A 5,237-nucleotide genomic window follows, 5' to 3' on the forward strand; every position below is an offset into this window, starting at 1 on the left:
GAGGCATTTAAAATCTGTAGGCAGAGCCAGCTCAGGGCTTTTCAGCTATGTTGATTTTTCTGCCCCAAGGAGGTACTGTCCTCAGCAGGCCTCCAGGAGGGTGGATGTGCCAGGAGACCCAGGGCTCCTGGAGGGAGACAGAGGATCTGAGAGGGTTTCACAGGGTGCTCTCTTCCCCTTCCACGAGCCTCATTACTCAACCCTGTCCTTCTCATCCCCTCTTCCCTAGAAGTGAGATCCTAGATTTGCTCCCTACAAGAGCATGGGATGGTGTACGTGGCTCAGACAGAGACAGGTGAGTAATCACTGCCTCTACAGCCCTGCTGCTCCCCAGCCTTGGGCTGCACAGGTGGGTGATGGCACCTGGGCCCTCAGTCACTTAGGTACCTCTTTTTACTGTTCTTCCAGTATTATTAAGGCAAAGAACCTCCTGTGAAAGGAGAAAAATAGTTTTGTGCCCTATGCAGCTCCTTTGCCGATGTGCAGTTGACACTGTCCACGTAAATACTTCCCCTGGAAAGAAGATGAAGTGCCTACGGGCTTCCAGTCAAGACATCTCCAGAGGAAAAATCACTGTGTCACAGACTAAATGTACCCAGATTTTTTTACATACAAAATGACAGTAATTCACAAACTATTTCAGAAACGTTCACCCTCCAAGCTTCATCTTCAACTTGAACTGGGAAAAAATCATACCCTGTAAGACTTAAATACTGAGGTAACTGCAGACTGAGCTAACTGAATTAGGTTCAAGTAGTTCACAGAACCACAGAACAGCTGGGGTTGGCAGGGACCTCCGGAGAGCATCTGGTCCAAACCTCTGCTCAAGCAGGGTCACCTASAGCAGGTTGCCCAGGACTGTGTCCAGTCAGGTTTCGAATATCTCCAAGGGTGGAGACGCCACAACCTCTGTGGGCAACCTCTTCCTGCATTCGGCCACCCTCACAGTGAAAAAGTGTTTTCTTATGTTCAGATGGAAATTCCTCTGTTTCAGTTTGTGCCTGTTGCCTTTTGTCCTGACACTGGCCACCACTGAGAAGAGTCTGTACCCGTCCTCTTGACACCCTCCCATCAGGTATTTACACACGCTGATATGATCCCTCCTCAGCCTTCTCCTCTCCAGGCTGAACAGTCCCAGCTCTTACAGCCTCTCCTCGTATGAGAGATGCTCCTGACCCTTAATCATCTTTGTGGCCCTGTAAATCAATTTAACCTGTAATCACATATTGGAAAGCATTCTGTGTTAGAAAGCTTAAACAAAAATTTAGCTAATCTTTTTTTCACCCTCTTTTTTTAGTAGAAGTAACAACTATTCCTTACTTCCCTCATCAGTTTTCTGATATTAAAAACATTTTATTCCTGCTTAGCATACTTTCTTACTTGTAATTTTAATATTTTAAATATTAAAGGGGGAGGCAGCAAAATTTCCTGAATGAAATGCAGTTACCAAACTTATGACATATTTTTTTACTGCARTAAAGTCAGGTTGTGGCAGTAGTGATAAATGGACAAAAATTATTAAATAATTGATACCACAATAGGCTATACTCACCAGGAAACACTAAAATCTTGGGAGAAAAAAAACCCAAACCAAAAAACCAATACTGAATGTTCATAGCCAGAAACTTTCAACTGCAATTTCAAGGTCTGTTTGGAGGATACCTCCCTTAGTCAATTTTGCTTTTAAAGATTAGTGCTCACAGTGTAATCATGCTACACTTAGCTTAATTTGCTTTGCTATGGACTCATTAAATTCTTTTCTGTTGGTCAGAAACCCTACCATGGCTTGGCAGAGGAACAGGAAATCTCTGCACGGTACTACAGGGTTGTGACTGCTTTTTCATTTTAACCCACAGATTGAAGGGCACTGCAGCAAATTATGGCTGGATCACTCTTTCCTTTTCATTAAAGAGCTCCTCACAACCACTTACACTGACACTTTGTCAGCTGAACAGTTGGGACTTATAGGGAGAAAAAATTACTCTGATGTCAAAAATGACTCAGACTGGCATTAGATCGATTTGATCAATTAGATCTAATGTTTAATTTTAGATGACCTAAAACCCCCATGGTAACAACCCTTATAAATGATCATAAATTTCAAAGGATGCTTTCACCCCATCTCATTTGGGGTAGATCCAGCATTTGATGGTCAGAAAGAGACTTTCTTGCATTGCTACCATCATCTGAATGGATGTAGTACTCTAAGGAAGGAAAAAAAAGTGAACTTCAGGAACAACCTGGCAATATTTAACTGTTATTTGCACTGGAATCTGTGAATCAGAGTGCACAATGAAATACTGCATTTATTGCCACAAACATTGCAACTTTGTGGGGGTTTGGCACCGCTGTTTTGCTGATGACTGCATAGCTTAGAAACTATCAGCACGGTTTCTATCATTTTCCCTCACCAAATTCTGGAAATCCATAAAAAGCTGTGTGCAGATCAGTCATTGTCATCACTGTCCCCGCAGAGGTGTGCAGACAGACATGGACCGTTGCACTCCCCCGTGCGTCAAGGAGAAGTGCCTGTCACACAGAAACATAGCGTGTTGGGTTAGATGTTTTACTTGTCAGAGGACCTATTGCCTTGCATTGGCTCGAACTGGACTCCTCACGTTCTGCAGCATTCCTTACCCGGAGCTGAACCACACCAAGGTAGATGTCAAACTCTTTCCTATCTTCGGTATCTTCAAAGCAAACCTGTCTGATCCCTCTGCTGAAAAGAAAGACGTGAATTAGCTTTCAGAGATGATATCAAATTCTGAGCAGACTGATCACATCCATAACCAGTCACAGGAGAGCTACAATATAAATAGTAACTGGTACAGCTGTTACAACAGGAGGAAGGAGTTGAGTTTTTTGTTTTGGCTGGGCCTCCCCTAGCCTTCTTCAGGCATAGGTTTGTCAAACGGAGGTGAGGTCCACAAGCAATACACACTAATGAAGACTCGGTAAAACAGGCAGAGCTACACTTTCAGTGGCATGCCTTACAAAGGTTGGCTTTGCTGCGCTGCTGCCAGCACAGCTCTTGGCAGTATAGTCACTTCCTGCATACACAGGACAGTACATTCGTATTTCCATTCCTTTTTCTATACTATTTATTGTAGTACAGACAAAGGCTGACATTTAGATGAAGCATCTATACATGTTGGCAAAGAAGTACTTCTGCCAATAATGCCAATTTTGCTCCTCTAAATGGAGCAAATGGAGCATAACCTGTCTCTACATGAGACAGTTTTCCTGAGGAGTAGATTGGCAAACTTTTCAGATGAAGACACTATCTAAAACTCTTGCTTCAGGACAAATGGGGCATGTTTTAAGGAAGGTAATGCTAGCATACTTAAGAGATTCTTATACCACTACACTATACTATACCTCAACGTTTGCTTTGCCAGACTATTTTTTCTTAAAGAATTTAAATGCATAAAATACTTGCAGCTACTGTTGAATTCACATTTCAATTCAAATATTTGATTACAATTTCCCCCCCAATTATTTGCTCATTAATACTGCTAAGTTCTGAAAGACTTATGCTTTAGACATCTGCTAAAACTGGAATTATATCCCTTTATCAACTTTTGAATTATGACAGTTTGGCGAGAATACAGTGCTAACTTGAACAGTGCCATATTTGGCTATTTGATTTTGTTATACCAATAGGAGTTTGATTCTTCAGTTTCTCCCTGAAGGTAGACTTTCTTTGGGAGTTGTGAGATTTGCTTAGGTAAGAAATATATGGTTCTTCTCTACCAGAAAATTGAATACAATTAGATAAATGCATATTTAGAGGGACAAACTGCCTTCAAAAACGTAATTGTGTAACAGTAATAAAGCAGTGTACACTCAACTCTGAATATTTCTTTTAAAAATCACTGAAGAATTAATTTATATCAATAGCTTTAACCTGAAATATTATCTATTCTTTAAAGATTTAACTTTCAGGATTGCTAATCTACTGTTTGTGGGTGTTTGCTATGTCCAAATATGGTAGATTAAGATACTATGTCCAGTCATAAATTACAGAAGTTAATTTCAGAAAAAAAAGCAGTTGCAGAAACATCCTCCTCAAGCAAACAAACCGATGAAAAAGATCTTTAGATCACTACTGAATGTAAATATTATTCTGTTAAGTATTTGCATATACATGATTAAACATTGCCTGCATTAAGCTTTCCAACAAAAAAATGACCTGCATTTGACCAAAAGTCACTGAAGAGAGAAGCTGAAACCTTTTTGTTGTTGTTGTTGCATGACAATGCAAGCAGGAATTACTACTTTAAAAAAAATTCTGATGGGGTGTGCTTCCTGTTACAGTTTGTTTAGTCACAGGTCTGAATTAGATTGCTGTTGGTTGGTTTCATTTACTATAAACATGTCCTGTGCTTTGTTTCGATACTTCCAAGCCCGTAGCCAGGCACAGGCAGGTAAAAGGGGGCGCAGGTAAAAGGGGGCAAGAAAGTTTACAGGCTTGCCTCTTGTTGCTTTAAGCATTACAGACAACGGTCAGAAAGATCACATGGAGGTTACAAGAAGGCTTGGCCGTTTTTTTTATAAACTAGTTTCTCTTTTGTTCCTTTTCTAGACACCAGATGTAACTTTAGGTCAGAAAAGGATAAAATGTGGTACTTCTTTAACAAGCACTGCCACTGCTTTGGGGTAACTGGATCAGACAAGCTTGTAGGCTTCTCTCCTTGCTATGCTAACCCCAGCGATGCTATCCTTCAGGTGAGTACAATCGGGTTATTTTCTTTTCAAATCTCCATCCACCTGAAGGATGTAGATGAGTGAGGAGGATATTTTTTCTTGACCGACACTGGAAATCACTTTTTTAGCTCTTTAAAGATAAAAGGGAATCGCTCCCTCCCCCAGAATTTGTAGTAAAGCCGGTGTAAAAGTTTGCCTTCTTCCAGCCTTGCATCGCACAGGCTTCTCTCTCTTTCCCTTTTCTCTTTTTTTTTATCTGCCCTCCTAAAACAACAGGAATGCTGTACTGGCCCTCGGCCAGCAAGGGCTCAGCAAGCAGGGTAAAATTTCAGATCAGATTTACGGGAAGGTGTTGGGAGTAAAAATCTGGTTTGGTGAGTTTAAGGCAGGGAGTAGTCGAGAGACAACCTTGCTACTGTGAGCGCAGAGAGCAAGGGCGGAGGGCGGGAGCCGGCGCCGGGGGAAAGCCCCAGCGCGGCGATGAGAGCCCGAGCTCCCCTCCGGCCCGGCGAGCGCTGCTGAGCCCCGGC

The sequence above is a fragment of the Apteryx rowi genome, unplaced genomic scaffold (assembly GCF_003343035.1).
Source record: "Apteryx rowi isolate R43461 unplaced genomic scaffold, aptRow1 scaffold_751, whole genome shotgun sequence".
Taxonomy (NCBI): domain Eukaryota; kingdom Metazoa; phylum Chordata; class Aves; order Apterygiformes; family Apterygidae; genus Apteryx; species Apteryx rowi.